Source organism: Corvus moneduloides, chromosome 5 (assembly GCF_009650955.1).
Source record: "Corvus moneduloides isolate bCorMon1 chromosome 5, bCorMon1.pri, whole genome shotgun sequence".
Classification (NCBI taxonomy): domain Eukaryota; kingdom Metazoa; phylum Chordata; class Aves; order Passeriformes; family Corvidae; genus Corvus; species Corvus moneduloides.
The window spans coordinates 12,998,244-13,017,372 of record NC_045480.1 but is presented as its reverse complement, the minus strand read 5'-3'; positions in this window follow the sequence as shown (position 1 = coordinate 13,017,372).

Below are 19,129 nucleotides of genomic sequence, written 5' to 3'. Positions count from 1 at the left end.
CCAGTAATGCCCCAATACTTGTGGCATAGAAATGAAAATACAGAAAATCCTTAAAGGAAAAAATAATAAACAGTATCAAATTAAAATGAAATCGATTCTATAACTCATGATTACTATTCTGGAAAAATACTTTCAAAGATTCTACTAGTTAGACTAACATCCACTGGTATTTGAATCAAAGTACTTTTTAGTAATGTACATGTGTATTACCATCATAGGAAAATAAGTTTTTATTTGAAAACACTGATTAACAGCTTGACATCTGATGTGCCACAGTGGTTGATACGGTTTTGTTTATATTTCACGCCAAAGAAAATTTGTTAGACTAAGTTGCCATGGTTTTTGCATCTGGATTTTATGATGTTTGTCTTTGTAATGGCTGTATATAGAACTGATTCCAGTACTTGAGATTCTGGCTAAATGTAATTAGCTTAAGTGCTTAGAAGATGAAAGTTTATTTGCTTTATACCGGATTAAAGTGTAAGTAGCAAAGGTAGCATGAACAGACTGTGTAAGTTACCTCCAGCTATTCAAGTTTCAGAGATCTACATGCCAGCAAAGGACAGTGGTGGCCAGGAAGTCTAGGGATGTTTGAATTTATTAAATTTTCTCTAAGAAAACATCAAATCTGTTCATGGAGTAAAAAGGTTAAATGAAACCACAACTTGCATAACGATTTGTCTGATCACATTTCTTCTCAGAAAAGTTATCACATATGCATGTCATACATTGATGCTTCCAGCTTGAGCAGCATTATAGGTGCATAAACTTACTGCCATATTTCTCTCACCTTCTGCAATGCAGAATTCAGCATAATTTCCACCATCTTAAGAGTTGAAGGGTAAGAAAATGGAAGCACACAGGTAATCACTGGTATTACATTCCAGTGATTTATGAACCATTAGAACAGGAAAGAAGACATAACAAAAATTACGGTTAAGACCCAGACATTGGAAACCTAATTTTGCCTTTTATGAATCATATGTTAAAGTGCTAAATGAAAATAAGATTAAAACTATCCAAATGCCAAAGCAGTTCCACATGGGAAAGACTGCTGTTGATCATTAGATATGGAAAAGATACAATAAGATAAACCCCAACCTTGTAGGCACAGACCACTGGCAGATGGAACACTAATCTTTTCAAAAGAGATAAATGTGCATGCTTGGATGTTATTCTTTATTTACAAAAGCAAATTACATTAGTTTTAACATGCTTGAATTCATGTAAAACACACGGTGTCTGGTAATTGCTTTGATTTCTCTGTAGTGCTATTAAATCTTGGCTTATTTATAACTTTTGATTTGTTTTCTCCCCACTTTGGGATTGGAATAACCTGCAACTTTTACATCATACCAAATGACAAGTGATGTGACTGCCAGCATCCTCTGGTTTGTTCTCTTTCTGAACGTCTACAGAGACTCCTTTTTCCCATTGAGGTAGGATGCTGCCAATGCTCAAGAGCAAAAATTTGCTTCCTTTGACTCAGTTCTGTTGTGTTTTTCTTTTTAACCTGGAACTGAATGCAATTAAAAATGCATGGACACAAATAAAGAACGTATTTTAAAGTTCACTGTTTCTGATTACAACAATTTTTAAAAATCCTATGTTTCAATTTTTGATGAGTGTGATGAACAAACTAGACAAGATTCTATTTATGATGCAAGTCAGAAGATAGATTTTTTTAGCTCTTAAAACAACATCCAGTATATATTTTTATAAAAAACAATGATATTTTGATAAGATTTTAACAACAAAAATAATAAAAAATGTAAACGTAACATTAAAATACATTAAAGTGTATTTTTATACAACTTAATTTTTCTGGAATTGTGTGTAATTGAAGCTGTCATGTGTAAGAATGTGTTAGTATCAGTCTTCTTGGTTTCTTAAGCTGCATCAGGAAATACAGTTCCTCTTCTTTGACACACTTAGAGTATATCTATAGCAAGAAATAAAACAGGCCCCATGGTTTAGTGCTGTGACACAGCTCACATCTTTATGGTTGAATTCTCTTGGTATCAGGAAGCCAAATCCAGGCTCTGTGTTGATAACGGTCATTGCCCCAGGTGCAGTTTGGGAGACTAGAGGGGTTTTTGGAACAGACTAAAATTATCCTAGGGATTATGCAAAAAATTTAACATCATGGCTGATCATATATATCTGCAGCCTGGGCTTGTGTTTAGTTCACAAACACAGATATAATTCTGTAGTTTTCATTGTAAAAAGAATGGATACTCAAATATTTATCAATACTCTGTACTCTGAGGAGTCAGCAGAATCAACTGAGAATAGTAATTTAACTATTTAAAAATTAAGAAATATAATGTTAAGCCTCTGGGTGTTACATTGCACTGCAGAGGAAGAGGTATGAATACCCAAGTTGCTCCTACTTTTTCTCCACTTTTCATATTTTTGAGCCTTTTTAGGGTGTGTTCTCAGAAGATGAAAGAGGCTGGGTAGTGTCTCGCATCTTTTCTGTGGTTACTATGGACAGTCATCTTCTGTGCTTCTCCGTTAAATTAATGGCAGCAGGGCAACCTCATTAACCACTTTCAAGCTCCATGTTTTCCCAAGAACTGTTTCACAATGAAAGCTCATGAAGATGAAAGGCCCCACAACATTATTGTTTCATATGTAAAAAATGGGAAGGAGCTCAGATACTTAGAGCTAAAAGTAGCTCATTGCATTAAGTAGCTTTCTGTGGCTTGTGCAGTAGAAAATCTGCAGGTAACCTCCAAGTGCCATATTTTACCCTGCTCTCCAGTTGCTGTAGAAAATAGACAGAATAACTTGGGATCAAGCATTTTTTAAAATGTGACCGCATTTCTCACATGATGCTGACCCCTGGCCTGGAGTCAGCTGAAACCTGTGAGAGTGAATGCTGCACATCCCCAGCTGGGCAGAAAAAAGAAAATCAGAGTTTCCTGTCTCATGGGGAGGATGAAGGAGTTAATAGTAAGCATAATTAGTACAAATGCTACTGATAAAATCCATGCCTTGTAAGGAATCAATGGGAAAGGCATGCTTTAAGAGTCAGGATTTCATCTTAGACTTTTTTTCCACTAAGACATTTCTATGTCTTATTTTTTAGTTCACAATAGTTACTGTTTTCCTACTCTATTTTCTGAACAATTATATAATGAAACAACTACTGTACTTGTTATTGTCACCCTTGGAAAGCATTTTTATATTTTTTAAGAAAGCAGGGTTTTTTTCAGTACTGGCACATGCCTATTTTTCACAACATGTCACCGGAAGCAAAAAGAAAGAAGCATTAAGAGAATTGTATGCAAGTTCTCTTAAAATGCCTGAGGATGATCTTTGTATTTACTAGATGGACTTAATTTGCAGGTTTTGGAAAGCAGACATTTGGCTGAAAATTAGAGACCTGTTTTATCTGCAAACAACAACCTGAAGTGAAGGAGGTGCAGCAGAATGGAAGGTGAAATCTGTCTGTCTCCTGAAGAGGTTGAAGTTGCAAGATATACCATAGATGACTAGCAGGAAGGTCCTAAGAAGGTGCAAAATAAGAGAAATAAAGCTATTACACTAAGGGGCTCCCGTACCTATGCCTCATGTTTAATGGAAAGAAGGAAGAAATACATGGTATAAAAATTGATTATACAAAATATATACAAAAATATATAATGGAGCTGTTGGCCTCTAATCCACATTTTGAGTACAGCTGAGTCCCTTAAGTATTTATGTTGTATTGTGGATTTATGCACAGCATTTTCTTTTAGCAGAACAGAGTCTGTCTAGGCTAGTAAAACATGGCCTTTTTTTAACCCAACATATATAATATTTCCTTTAAGAAGTTAATTAAAGACACATTTTATTTGAATCAACAGATCAAAACCAGAAATCATATTCAGAATGGTGTGTAATATTTATAGATATTCAGAATAATGATTATAGCAGAATAGAAAAGAAAGCAGTTGCTGAAAACTATCTTATCGGAACAGAATCCTAGAATCATAAAACAGTTTGGATTGGAAGAGACTGTAAGATCATGGGCAGGGAGACTTCCCACTAGAGCAGGTTGCCCAGAGCCCCATCCAACCTGGTCTTGAACACTTCCAGGGATGGGGTATCCACACCAGTTGTTGCAGTTATTTCTGCAGAGAACATGAACCTTAAAAGCATAAAACAGGCAACATGCACAACAAAGTGCAACAAAATTACAACAGATGGCATTTCATCCTTTGTGTTTTAGATCTACACCTGATATCCATTGTGGCCTGAGTGTAGTCTCACATCTCATGTTTGCTTTGAGACAATTTAGGAATGAACTACCAAAGGGACCTTTTTCTGCTCATAACTTAACATTTCCTCCTGTGCCAGCTCTAGCAATTAGATAACTACCCAATGATCTAGACCAGGGAACTGACATACCTGAATTTCAATTTACCAATAAGAATTCAAAAAATTTAAGCTTTTTTTTTTTTTTTAAATCCAGTGGTTGGTTTTGCTGATGCTGCAAAGCACTTTTGTTGTACATGAGGTGCCTGGCCCAGGTACACTTATGCAATGTCAGCATGAGGGATGATGTAAGAACATATTACCAGCAACACAGACATTGCTGTAGGGCTTTTTGGCAGCATCTCCTTTCAGATGAAATTAAACCATTTGTATGACTGGTATCTGAGGTTTGTTGTACTCCAAGCTCTGCAGACATCCTGTGGAATGACTGGTCACATTCCCTTCCCTGAACATTTGCTTTTTTTGCCTTCTTTGTGACAGCTCTAGCAGAGTTGGTTCAGTGAACTGTCACAAGAGTAAATTATTTTTTTTCCTTTTGGTGGATTACTTTTCCACTGGAACAGCAAATTAACTAATACTCTACTAACTCACACTTAGGTCACTTGGTTGTTAGGTCCAAGCAAGTGTCATGGCAGGGAGCATATGAAAGAACTACTGCAAGAGTAGAACAACCCCATTTGAAGGTTGCAAGTGCAATTTCATTACATTAGCTGTAACTTCAAACTACACTAGAATAATCAAACTCTCTTTCAACTCACAGTGAATAAGTGCATGTAATTTAATTTCAGCCCCATGTAGTTGCTTCCTGCCAATTTAGACAAACATCTTACTTAAATTATTTCTTCTAGATAATTTTGAAATAGTAGAACACATTCAAATGAATTCCTGATGATTCTACCAGCCATCCTTAAGTTTATATTGCAGTAATTGCTGTTAAATATGAGAGCTGTTAACACTGAGAATTCCTGATTTTTTTCTTTACAACAGCAACTGGAAACTCCAATCAAGGAAACAGGCTAGATGCTGCATAAGTAGGCAGTTTATGGAGTTCACCATGAAGATAAGATTGAATAAAACAGCTGATTATATGGTCCCTTAAGACTACAGTCTTTCAAGTCTTTTCTTCTTCTCAAAACATGTTTAAAAAAGCTGTGAATCTTCATCACAGAAGGTGCAGAGACTACAAAACCATTTACTGATCTATGAGGAGCAGAAGATGAAAATAGCATGCTTTGGCAAAGAAAAGTCTTCTGTGGAAGAATTCTTCTGCAGAAGAACTTCAGTCTATCAGGGAGAATGTCTTTATAAAGAGAAAGATTTTAACTAGTATTGAAAAATCAACTATAATCTCCAAACTGAATTATGCTAACCTGTCACATTGATTTTCCCATTTGGTGTTTACCAAGTAAGTCTTCATATACATATGCATCCATTGCCCAGTTTGAGCTGAGAAGTGGTAAATCACTACTGAAAGCAGAAAGGAACAGCTTCTTAAAGTACTTGCTTAACCTGATATTACCTTAAGTTCTAAAAGTAATTTAATCTGTCAGGTTTGACTTGGCTTTGAAAATGCAAGCTTCATATGAGAAATGGTTTAAAAGACACTGATTTTCAGATAGTAGATGCTCAGCTGAGAAATTTAGCATGCTCTGTGGTGTCTATAAGGCTGCTTAAGGCAAAATCAAACAAGAGGCTAGTTGAAATCTCTGCTAAGGAGGACATGTTGAACTTACCCATTTGTTACTTGAAATAGAATATAATTATCCATACAGCCATAGCCACAGTGGAGAGATGGAGTAGAAAACCGTTGTGTATGGCCTCTCAGCAGCCAGGTCTTACGCCCCTGATCCCACACAAAATCTCGGCTCCCAAATGCCTAGGTCATGACTCTGCTCCACTGCCACTGCAATCACTACAGCCTCATTGAGATCAGCATTCTGACTGCAGCCCTTCCTTGCCCCCATCAGCAGCCTGTGTGTGTCTCTAGCTTAATCATCTCGTAGACTGTATCTGGTAACAAAGAACATCAACAGGGTTTCTTTGAAGTCGGAGCATTTGTTGAAAATAAAAGCTAGGTAGGAAAGGCCATGCACAGCTAACCTCACAGACGCAGTGGTGCAGGAGCATCTCGGAGTGAAGTGTTCTGCAGGCTGAAAGAAGCTGGAAGAAACAGCACACACTCCGTATTTTAGGAGAGCATAGCTATAGATTCATAGCTGTGTAGCTGCAACAGTAATAAAGCATCCAAGGTAGATGGAATTTATTGCATAAAACGACTGTAGTTTTTCACTGGCCATACGGGAAGTCTGGCTAAGTGGTGCAGACTAGACTCCTAACCTTAAGGCAGCTATATTTAGGTAAGATAAATCCCATCTGCAGTTTCTGACTTCCTCCAGGGAGCTGAGTGAGGTTGCTAAGCAGGGGGTAAACTCATAGCCCTTCTGAAGTGAGAAGAAAACCTTCTGAGTACATGAGCTTCAACTAAATAAAACAAACACAATTATTCAATGACTACTGCGGTCTTTAGCGCATAGTAACTAAATGATAGTTATATGTGTAAAATGGCTAATAACTATGTAGCTACTAAGTAAAACGAGCTCAGTTACCACTTCAGAAAAATTATCATATTGCTGTCTGCTTCATATTCTTGCCTTCTAGGGATATATATTTTAAGCTTTACTATTACCCTGAGAGCTTTCCCAGTGACTAGAAATAATAGTGAGCTTCATAGAAAACATGTATTTATAAACAAAGTATTAATTTTAATACTCTTTTATGAATGCCTGAATAATTGTTGTAGTGGTTTTGATTCAAAATATCCATTATTTACTTATTTTCCTTCTGTGAGATAAGAATTAGGAGAAAAGCAAAGCAGGCACAAACCTTAAACAGTTGCAGTACAATGAAAGAGCTTTATTACTAACAGAATTAAAAGTAAAGAGAAAACAACGAAACAAAATTAAAGTAAATTCCCCCCCCCCCCCCCCCCTTTCCAGCACTTCTCTCCTTTTATCCAGCTCACACAAGGGATAACAGAACATGGGATGTTAGTCAGTGTTGCAGTTCTTGAAAAGTCTTTCTCTTATGCTTAAGGAAGAAAAGGTTTTCCTTCAGTTGCACGTGGTTCCCAAACTGCCACCAACAGCACATCCGCCCGGAAACAAACAGTCTGCTGTGTGTAGAACATCTCTCTCATGAAGAATTTCACAGTTCTTTCATACTACAAAACATGGGCCATCACATGGGGTTATTCATCTTTTTAAGGATAAGTTATTTTAGCCTGCACACAGAGGCTTTTCTTCGCCACAAGTCTCTAACAGCCTCTCACTACTTCTATATAGCCTGGCATAGGCATTCTTCACAAACTTCATAGGCACACGAGGATACTCCATCCCCCCATGTTCTTCAAATGGATTAAAGAGACAAACAGTTTGTGGTATTACGGTTTCTTACCACGGCATGCAAGAAGGTTTCTTTTAAGCTGCGCGCCAGAATCGCGGCACCGCCCTCTTCTCTCCCGTCGCCATGCTCAGCTCCGTCCCACGTGACTCACTTCTCTTTCTCTCTGACTCTGAAACCGCCATGTTGAAGGGTGTTCTTGTTCGGGCTTTACGGTGGGGAAAGCCTCGCTCCCTCTGTGCTGCTGGCTGCACGGTGTCCTCTTCAGTTCAGCATGAAGTGTGCTGGCTGCAGACAGGAGGCTCTGCCGGCTCCCGCTGGCTCCGCCGGCTCCGCATGGAGAGGAGAGGGACCCGCCTGTCCCCAGAAGCTGCGCTGGATGGGTTTAGCTGTGAGCAGTCCATGGCTGGTTTTAGCTGCCTGCGGCTCTGGGACAGTCCCCCCCAGCGACCCAGGGTCCGTGCCGTGGTGCTGAGAAAGGGGGAAAGGGGCAGTGGCCCCGGCCCGGCCCGGCGGGGCCGGGAGGCTCGGAGCCCCCCCACCTTCCAGCAGGCGAGCTCCGACCAAAAGGGGAAGTCCCGCCTTTCTGTGCGGTTTAAATATGTAAATTGTGAGAAGCGTAATTGGTCTTAAAGACTGTCCATCAACTCAGGGTCAACCCAACACAATTGTCCTGAATGGACTAGAAATTGCCAGAAGGCAGGGGCAATCTTGGTCTCAGACAGGGCTTTGTTACAGCATGGAGTATTGAATAGGCTCAGGTTTTGGGTATAGTCACTTGTTCAACTATATTGTGTGCCTCTGCAAGCATTCAATACAAAATATCCCAAAAACTGATGCCCAGTGTCCTGTCAGAGGAAGCAATAAACACAACATGGAAGACTTGCAGAAACTTTAGTTTAAATGTAGATATCCTGTAGATATCCTTAGAGCATACTAATCAAATAATCAAAAAAGATTTTACATAATCAAAAAAGAAGGGTTTCAAATATTTTTTAGATAAGTCATAAAATGCTGAAGGGAACAGAAGATGAGTGTCATGAACAGAGCAAATTGTTACTCATATAGTCATTGCTCTTCATATTATGCAATTGCTTGTAAAATGCTTCTGCCAAAATTAGGTATTTCCCATATAGTGCAGTGAATTTTATTTCCTTATTTAGAGTTTGACAGATTTTTCCCATCCCCCCTATAATGTTGAGATACCTCTTTGCTTTCTTTTTTGTTTAGTCCTCAGCCAGCAAAGCATTAAAGCAGGCATCACAATCAACTTCGTATCACAATGTAGATGGTGCCATTTGTCCAAATTTCAGTGGATTGAGGTTGAATTTCTCCTTTCCAGTAATGGGAGAACAGAGAGTAAGGTACCATTATCACTTAGTGGCACAGACTGGACCATACTGAATTGCCAACTGCATTGAAAAAGATTATGGCAAAAAGGAAATCTATATAAATGTTCTTGCTAATGGCTGTCATTGTCATCCTCATTTTCTTCAATGGCAGGCAATGTTCTGTTGTATCAACTACTACCACAGCTCACCCCACATGTCTGACTGCAGGACTGCAATCAGCCCTCTTGGCTGCAGCAAGATGTGGGAGCACTGGGTGAGTTAAACCTTACGTTTTTATGCTTTCCTGCAGTTGAGTGTGACTGCACAAACACAGGTATTGCTACAGCACACCATATCTATGTGGCAGTGCAAGTGGCTGCACCCACCCTGGCGCTTGAGGACAACACTGATAACGAGCTGTGGTGGTCAGGCCCTGAGGTTTAATGCCTCACTCTAGCCAGGGTGAGAGCCCATAACCTCCCAGTTCAGTTATCTGCATACTTTTGCATGGTTGGTGAATGTTTTCCCCTGCCTATTTTATGTATAATTCTATGTATATTCATTTCCATTAATTTAATACATGTAAGTTCTAGAAAGTTCTGTTGCACTCAACACCCCATTGTCTCCTTCCCCAAGTCCCTCCTCGGTGTTATTTCCATTGGTTCCCTCAGCCTCAACCTCATCTCCTGTTAAGTATTCCATTGGCTGTATCCCTTATCCCCGCCTTTCCTATTCCCACTATAAAGTCCCTGGACACCGGCAGATCCTTGGCTCTCTGTCTCCTCCCCTCATTGTTTCACAGGAATAAACCTTCTGTGTGGAACCTATACGGAGAGTCCCCTCTCTCTGCTTCTTTGCCTCCACCTGCGTGCTCTCACACTCTGCTCAAGGGACGGCTCCTTGGGGTGAGGAGCACCTCCCCTCTGATCCTTTTGTGTGTGTCACCCTAAATCAGAGGCTGCGTGGCTAGACCTCCGGGCTTCTCTTCGAGCGAGCATGTGTGGATATTACATGTCTAGATTGCCAGCTTTTGGTACAAAAAGAAAAGTTTATCTATGACAGTTTTATGCATAAATCTTTCACTGATTTGTCCTAAAAATTCCACCTTTTATTTCTGCCTTTTCAAAGTGTAGTGCTCGGTTGTTAGTCATTCAACACTGATAACAAGCAAGGATAGCACACATAGTTATAACATGCAAAACACACACTCTTAGTGTTCCTTGTTGATGATCCCATTCTTTAAACAGCACTGCACTGATTTGTGGGTATCTTAGCTTTCAACTACACTCCAAACCTCAGGCTGTTGGTAATCTTTTGTCTCTGTTCTTATCAGCCTTTACTACTGAGTAGCTTGAAGAAATAGATATCAAATCAAAGGGTGGTGCTTCTCCCTAGATATTGATCAAAGGAATTTATTGATTGACCAATTTGTAGTAACATATGGAAAACTAGCCTGTTTAGACCAGAGACAAGGTAATTCCAAGATAAAGACGTATCTAAACTGCAGTGTGGCCTGCTAGAACTTACTTTTTGTGTTCTGCTAGAACACTTCGGTGTTCTGCTTTAAGAACTGTGCCTAGTGAAATACACCCTGTTATCAAACTCCAATAACATTGTAACACTTGGAAACCTGTACAAAAATGAAATAATGTGAAAAACTGTTAAGAGATTTTTATTTGAAAGCCAATATTCATATTATATATGAAGATATGCCTACTGTTCATAAATTTCTTTGTATATCCTACTGCTAGTGTATTAAATTCAATTGAAGAAAAGTATTTTTTAACATGCTGTATAAATCTCTTGAAAAATGAGTTTTTCCATTGATGTAGGCTGATAGCTACTAATTTTAGAAATCAATTACTTGGTATGCCCTCATAAAAAACTAAATTAAGATGGTGTTAGACCCAAGGAAACAATTAATTCACGGAAAAATATTTTTCAGATTTGTTTCAATTACATCAAATTCAAAGCTGGAAAACATGATTAAACTTAAAAGACATGCTCATTACGGTACTCAACAAAGATTAGGGCTTTCACACATCTTTAACTCTGTGATAATTAATTGAATATAATTAAAGCATTTTATATTTGTGGTCCTGCACTAGATGATATTTAATTTTTAGAAGCATGAGATCCTCCAATCTTATGTTTTCGCTACTTGTGGATTAGGGAAGGGCAGAGTTAAAGGTGCCCTAATCTTAATGTGTTTGGATTACCATTATGTGTAACCAGACTCAAAGAAAACACTGACACCAATGCTAAATTTCTTGTTGGACCAACCAGTTTTAAACCAATTATGCCCAAATTAAGAAAATGTATTCACCGGGAGACTTAAAAAGACTGACCCTGTGCTCCAAAATTGTTTTATAAGTACAGGGTGGATTTGCTGGATAAGCCACTCTCTGCTTTGGGTTCACAGTAACTGAGCCTTCGTGACAGAGGGACAGGTAACTTCTCTCTAGTGGAAACAGCATCAGTGTTCCCTGACCTGGGCGGATTATTGCACATGGACACACAGGGAATGCAGGGAATTGAGGGTCACCAAAGAGTCTCTGCTTACTTCAGGGACTCTAGACTAGGCCTGTGAGCAGAGACACTCACTTGTCTAAAGGTTGTATGTTCTACACAGAAGAGCAGAAAAAATGCAGGGTAAAGGGAGGATTCCCATCAACCTTTCACACAAGGAAGCTGCCTCCAAAATTCCTCTGCCACCAGTCCTCCCCTGTTTCCTTATGCTTAAGGGCCTGTATGAATTCAACATGCCTGTTGGTGTGAAATGCAGGTTAACAATGTTAAACTAGGCCAAAATGGCGCAGGGAATGCCTTCTGCAAGGCAAAGCTTTCTGAGGGCAAGCCTCTGGCTGCCTGTGTAAAGGAAAAAAATAGTCTGCCTGATACCTACCCAGCAAGTTGCAAGATGAGGGCTGTGCAGCTATTCAAACACCTGCATAGAAAAGCAATTCCTTAATACATACCAGTATTTATAAATTATTTTAACTGAGTCTGTTGGCATTATTGCATGCTGTTTGTTTCTCAAATGTCAGGGACTGTTCTGTTGGCAAAATGTATAGCAGAGAGCGTAACTTCCTCCCCAGCCAGCTTCCACAAACCCTACTGAAGTGATGCCCAGCCTTCCTGTGCTCTCTGTATCTCATTTTGTTTCTTTCTTGGTAAATGCTTTTATTTTGCACTTTCATTTAAAATGCAGTGCACTTCCAAACAGCATTTACTTACAGCCCAACTAGTTTTAAAACTTGACAGAAGTCGTGATCATACTGAGTTCTGCCAAAGACTAGAAGCAGTATGAAAATGGAATTAAAGCTATGGATAAAGAGTGAGCTTACAAGGCAATATAAAATGGAAAAAATATGGGCAGATGAACACAAGATAAAATCTCTTTCTAACTCCTTACCAGTTGGCAGTTTTTACAGTAATTACAGTGTTACAGAAATTCCTGATTTAAACTTTTCACCGAAGATTAAAACCCCAGTTTGCATTGACTTATGAAAATAATTTCGGTTGTTATTATCAGACTTCAATTGCACCAATATGCTTTTCACTGCTTAAAAAGGCCTTTGTTCTTTACAAATAGTAATACAAAGGTAACAGCAATACTTCAGCGGCTTTTATTGCTTGGATGCAAAATAGGAGTCCTTAAGCTTTAAAAATCTCTTCTCTCAGAGATACCATCTTTTGCCTGGAGCTAAAGGAATTAGGGGATATTTACATGATTTAAGGCTAATTTTATAGCATATTATGTTCCCTTTCTGCCATGGAATCAAATACTAGAGGATTTGATTAAAAAAAAATGTAAATATGGGTAAAATGTAATAAAACTATTGTTTGTATGGGAAACCTCCATGGTAATCTGCAATAAATAGGCAATATTGGAATTGTGTAACTTGGTGGTCAGCAACAGGAAAAACAACAATAGCTGTGGGAAGATAAGTACACATGATAATGCATACATAATTCATACTAGATACTTGGAACAAAGTCAGAAATTACATTTTAGCTTTAAAACTATTGTTTAGGTGACAGAGAAAAATAAAACAGTCATAAAAACATCATGATAGATATTAATGAGATATAAGTAAAATCTGATAAATATAGCAGTTTGATCAAAACCACTGAACTCATCATTTCTAAAGATAGTTACCAAATCAAGTATTTCACCTGTGAATTCCAGAAATACTCAACAACATTTTGGTGATGGAAAATGTTCAGTTAGTACAGCGTTGAACAGTTGCTTTTCCCTGAAGATAATGTTTAGCTCGAGGCAACTGCGGAGAAAGACCTGGCTGCCAACGCACAGAACTGCTGGGAGGTGTGGACGGGAAGCAAGGCAGTCTACTAAAAAAGAAAAAAAGGACAGTTACAACAGATCTTTGAGAAAAAAGCCCTGTGATAAATGTTTGGACCAGTTAGAGAGAGAGATGTGTTGAGAGAACTATTGAACAAGGGGCTGTGGGAGGTCTATGAAGAGCCAAATGCATTGAACGGAGTGAAATCCCAGTGACCTGAGTGGGCAGAGTTGTGGTTAGGATGATGGAAGACAGACCAGCGAGGCTTATTTTGGATGGCCATCGTTAGGAGTTTCAATCCTCAGGCCAATGAAGAACATGGAAAGATAATATAATATTGAGTAAGACCTAATTGCTCGTAATATGAATCACCATCAAAGGGAAAAATATGCATTTGGCTACAAGAGATAGAAGAAAATCTGCCAAAGACATTTTTGAGTTCTTCAGAGCTGAGGGATAATAGCACACAGATTCTAGGAAATTTCATGTGATTTCTCCCATCTTTAGCTTTGGAAAGAATTCACAGAGAAATGATTGCCTTCACTCTTGCTTGAACTTCTTAAAGAACATTCTTAAAGAAAGTTTTCAGGAAGATAGTAATAAAATGGCTAGTGGTTGTCTATTCAGAGATGAAATCTTCCATGAGTGCTTAGGAATGATGCAGGAAGGGGATTGCATGTACAGACACAGAGGGGTCATTTAGTGACAAACAAAACATGAAACATTCTATAACAGCATAAATAGCAAAAGGATGCCCGAGCTTTCCAATTGCATCATAACTGTTCCCAGCCTTTTGGATAAGAAGAATCACATAAGTGACCATACGCCTCAACAGGGAAACTCAGGTTCAAGTCCTCCAAAACTCCACTATTAGAAGTAGGTTTTTTGTTGGTTTTTTTTTGGTTTTTTTTTTTTTTTTTTTGATACAGTGGGACAGACCACACTTGCAGAGGAATTCATATGGGTCAGGATTTCTAAGAACCAAGGCAGGTGTGATAATCTTGATGAAAGACTGAGATATATCTTATTAGTCGTTAGTTGAAATAATCATTGAAATGAATGGAGGATTAATTAAAAAATTGCCAAGGTCTGATGGAATTGTCTGAAACATATCTGCCCTTGTATGCCTTTTCTCAGAATTTCATCACAAGCAGATATTCTTAAAATAGTTAGAAGCTGAAAAATGAAATTACATCTTGCAACTGATAACATGGAGCAGTTTCTTCTTTTAACTTTAGATTTGTCTGTCTAGTTATGAGTCTTCCAACATGCGGTTGTCTCCTATTCATTCCAACCAACCTCCTATTTCTGTCATGTACTTCCATGATGAAGTAAAGGATTTTGTAACTTCTGTGACAGAAAATGTTGCAAAGGTAATATTTTATTGCAAAAAACAGTTGCACCCACCTACTTTGTCAAATCAGAAGAGTGCATGACCAAGAGTGCCAGCAACATCTAAATGAGCAAGTTTGCATCAGAGTAGTTTGTGGATCAGATTTTAAATAAACCTCAAGTATGTGAGCTATAAAAACATGTGCCAAAGCAGCTCTTACATTTGCTTTAAAATTCTGGTACTTAATATTAATGCTTTCAAGCCACAGGCAGTAAACCTTTAGCAAAATATACTGCACTTTCTGAGTGGTCCAGAATCTGAGTGGTGCCTGGAAATCTGAGAGATTTCCAGGCAAAATGTGAAGTTGACATTATTGATGTGAAATTTCTGGGCTGAGGTTTACACAGCAACAGAACCTGTTATATATACTACTTTACTGAAACTTCACTAACACATATGATTTTCTATGAACACCACCATTAAAATTCTGTAATCTATGCTTGCTCTCCAACAAAATATCCTTTCACATTTGTCTCCTTTACCCTCCTACAATAAGTTTATTGTAAAATATAGAATACACTTGAAAATGCAAGTATCTTGTATCTCCAAAGCACCACTGAGATTTCTATGTAAGGAAAAGCATTGTCAGAACTTCAGGATTCCCTCTACCGAGGTGATTTTGTAACAGCAAAACATTTTTGCACATTGAAAGTTGATTTTTTGCAAAAATTTTTACATGATACTCGACTTTGCCTTTATATTCAAAGTTGGGATATGCAATATAGTCTTTAAAGTGTCTTTAAGCATTGCTGTAAAGGACTTGTCAACTAAAAAGCAGATTTCTCCTCTCCCACTGCCGAGCATAAATGTGCCGTTTTCAGAATAAACACAAGAGGGGGCGTTTAGATGATGTTGTGTCCGTTCTTTAAATGCTGCTCTGTAAGCTTTGTGCAAAACACTGGACATGAGTCATGTACTTCTGGCTTTTGACTCTCATTCTCACTGAGTTCCTACCGGTGTCATCGCATAACTTCTCAGTGAAATGACACAATTTTTGCTTTGGTGCACGATACTCTAATTAATTTCCTCTACAAGAAAGCTGATACAAGGCAATATATATTTAATTTTACTTCACACCCCCATGCATACTACAGACATGTGCACCAGATCTTCATGAACTTTGAGACAAGGCTCTTAATTTCACAGCCCACAAATTAAATCAAACTAGCAGTTAAATCATTCCACACCCCATTTACAGTCATTGATCAATTTTTCTTCTCAACCCCAACTACTTCCCTTCTGTCACCCGCAAGCCACACACTCCCACCTCAGTTCAGAGCCACCACCATACAGCCTTGTACTTTAAACATTTATTGGTTATAAGTTCCTACATTACAATGATTACTCTAGGGTTGGTGTGGCTTTTGTGAATTACACTTTAAGCAATTCTGTATGTGGTTTTCTGTTGGGATGTTTAAGGAAGTGAGATACAGTGAAAAATGGTAGCTGCAAGTTGTATTTCTCTAATATTCATGGAAATGTCTCAATAGCTGATCTACGTTCAAGCAATTTTTCCTACATTTGATATTTTTTTATGAGGAAATTGCAGAATTGGAACCTGCCAAAGTGCTTTGGTATGTTACACTTATGGATGGAGTTATGGTGCTGTGGCCAGGGTATGAGTGGGAATATATGGGCTGCAGGAGAGCTAACAGAATCCAAGGAGGGAGTCCAATTCATAGAATATGGTTGGAGAGAACAGAACTACTTCTTGTCCTTTTATGGGGTGTAAACTCTAGCAACTGTAGCTGAATTTTACTTAGGGGTTTTATTGTCCTTGGATTCTCTTGAGTGGGAAAATGTGACTACTTCAAACGTGATGTAGCTCTGCTGGCAGTTACTCACCACACAGCTACTGTCACCGATGAGCTGTTCTCTAAGTCACTGCATTTTGAGTTCTCTTTCTGTTACCCGGTGTTCTTGAAAATGCCCCCAGGTCTGCTGTCTTTCATTCTCCCTATAATTTTGAAATGATAAGGAATATCTGCATTTCCAAACAGTTGAGATAATTGCTATTGCTTGTTGCAAGCCAGACCATGGCTCTGGCCCACAGTGAGATACAGGACAAGAGAGGATCATGCACTGACCTGCAGTTGGGCAGTTTGCTATTTTGAGGAACTCTTAACTTTAAAGTGACCTTACTTAACAAATGTGTTTGGTTACTGGGTAGCAGAAAGCACCAGCCTATGCAAACAACCTGTGTCTCCTCAGAAGTGGTGGATGTGGAAGGATATATATGTGTGTACTGTACAAGAAATTCCCGTTCATGACCAATTTGGTTTGGCTTTCTGCACTGGTTTCTTCCAATCTTTGGCTGAGCACGGTGCTGTGAAGTGCACACTCACTTTTGCTGCCATGCAGTGGCTGTCTGTCACATGTTCAGGTACCCTTCAGATGCACACAGGGGTGACCAGGATTGTTCAAGAGCAGCAATAGATAGCAAGATGAGACTAGTAATGAAATTGGCATTATGAATACTTGTAAGGAACTGGTCAGGCATGAAAATGAAAAAGATGGGTAATGAACAGGTGAACAGATTTCACTGGGGAACCTCACTTCAAAATTAGTCAAGTTATTGCAATGGAATGTAGAGATTAATCATGCATGCACTAGGCCTCTATTTTAGTAGAACAAAAGCAGGTAAAGGAAACAGCCTCAGGATTTTGCTCCAATGTCTACACTGGTATACGATTGTAGCTATTACAGCTTTTCCTCTGAAACATTTGGCATCTTTTGCTGTTAGAATCAAGATTCGGGACCTGATTCACTACAGTTGCTACTGTGCAACATCAGTTTTTCTAAAACTATTAAAAAAAATCAAAATGTTCCATTTCCGTTCATAATGGATAAACTGTGATGCAGCGAGTTGCATGGGTATCTCTGTACACATAACTTAGAGCCAAAATAGTCGAAAATCTCTTCACTGAATAAGTTTTTTAAGTAATGCTTTTTAGACTGAAAGAAATCATAATACACAAATTATTCAGAAAATTATTCTGAAATTCTTTATCTCTCCATGTTTATTTTTATAATGGTACTTGGAAAGAAGCATCTCTAATTGGCAATTTTCTTATTTCCCTCATCAAATACAACCTTTGGCTGATACATGAAGGTCAGAATATTCTCACAGTTTCAAATGTTTTCCCCCAAATAAAGACTCTCTGAAACAAAAAGCTACAGTCATGTAATAGGCCAGAATACTTTCGTTTTCAGGTAAACTGATAGTTTCTTATACTATTCTACCCACTTTAACCACTTGTACACTTACCTTGAAAATTCAGGTTTCAACACAAAGCTGTACTTAGAAAGTCTGTCAAATACATGACCTGCTTAAAAAACGATGAATTTTGTCAGCAACTTCTCTGTGTTCTTGATAGCCATTTCTAGTTCTGAATCAATTCCTCTGACCTCATGGTAGCTTGTGGTCCTGACATTTCATCCCCTCTTTGCCTTGAGCTTTTTGGGTGAAAAGGCATGATTAAATTGCTGTCCAACACGTTTTCAAAGTCACTACAATTTCTCTTTAGATCTATTTTTAGGAGCCACAGGAGTGTCACCCAGAAAGGATGTTTCACCAGTAGTGAGAGTGGGCATGAGCTCCAACAGCCAAACAACCTTTTCAATACAATAGGGAAATTTTAACAAGGGTCACCTGGGATCCTCCTTTTGCTCCTTTTCCAAAGCTCTCTGTGTTAAGTGTTTTGCCTAAATGTGTGTTATTCTTTTGGGTTAATGCACAACTTTGTCTAAAGGGTAAGGCACAAGTAAAGCATGCTGTCCCCTGGTATGACCTGAAATGATGACATGATGCTTGCAGAGCATTCAGAGCTAGACAGTTCTGAACAAAGCAGACATTTGAGGAAACAGCATGTGTTGTGAATCTTTGGGCTGGTAAGTATAATAACAAACACTGCAGGCAAAGTTGGTAGAAAAGGAGAATGAATTAATCTGTCCTCAGTCTAGTCTCGAGGTGGCTCAGCTGCGGAACTCTGCAGTCACAGCCTCTCTGTGGCAGTTGATGGTGAAGTTGTCACTCTGAAGGGACTGCAGCTGTGCTGAGACAGTTACCAGACTGCATGCTCCCTACAGGAGTTGTTCTAGTCTGTAAAGTGTCTCTAGTTGTATTTCATATGGTCAGATTCTGAGTGGGGGCTATTTCTTAATCATGATTTTTTTCCCCTCAGGTTCACAGCCAGCAAATTCCTCATTCACATAAACATGAAACATTCCTTCCAACTGTGGATATTCATTCAGATCAGCCTACAGGAACGTGGTCTTCAGCTGGACAAAACACACTTAAATTTCTTTGAAGTACTACAGTCTGAAAAGTTCTTTTCCTTTGATTACATAAAATTGCTGTCTCCTCTAACAGCACAATAGCAGAGGAAGCTTTGGGCTATGGAGGTGCTGTTGGAACCAAGTCTAATGTTTGG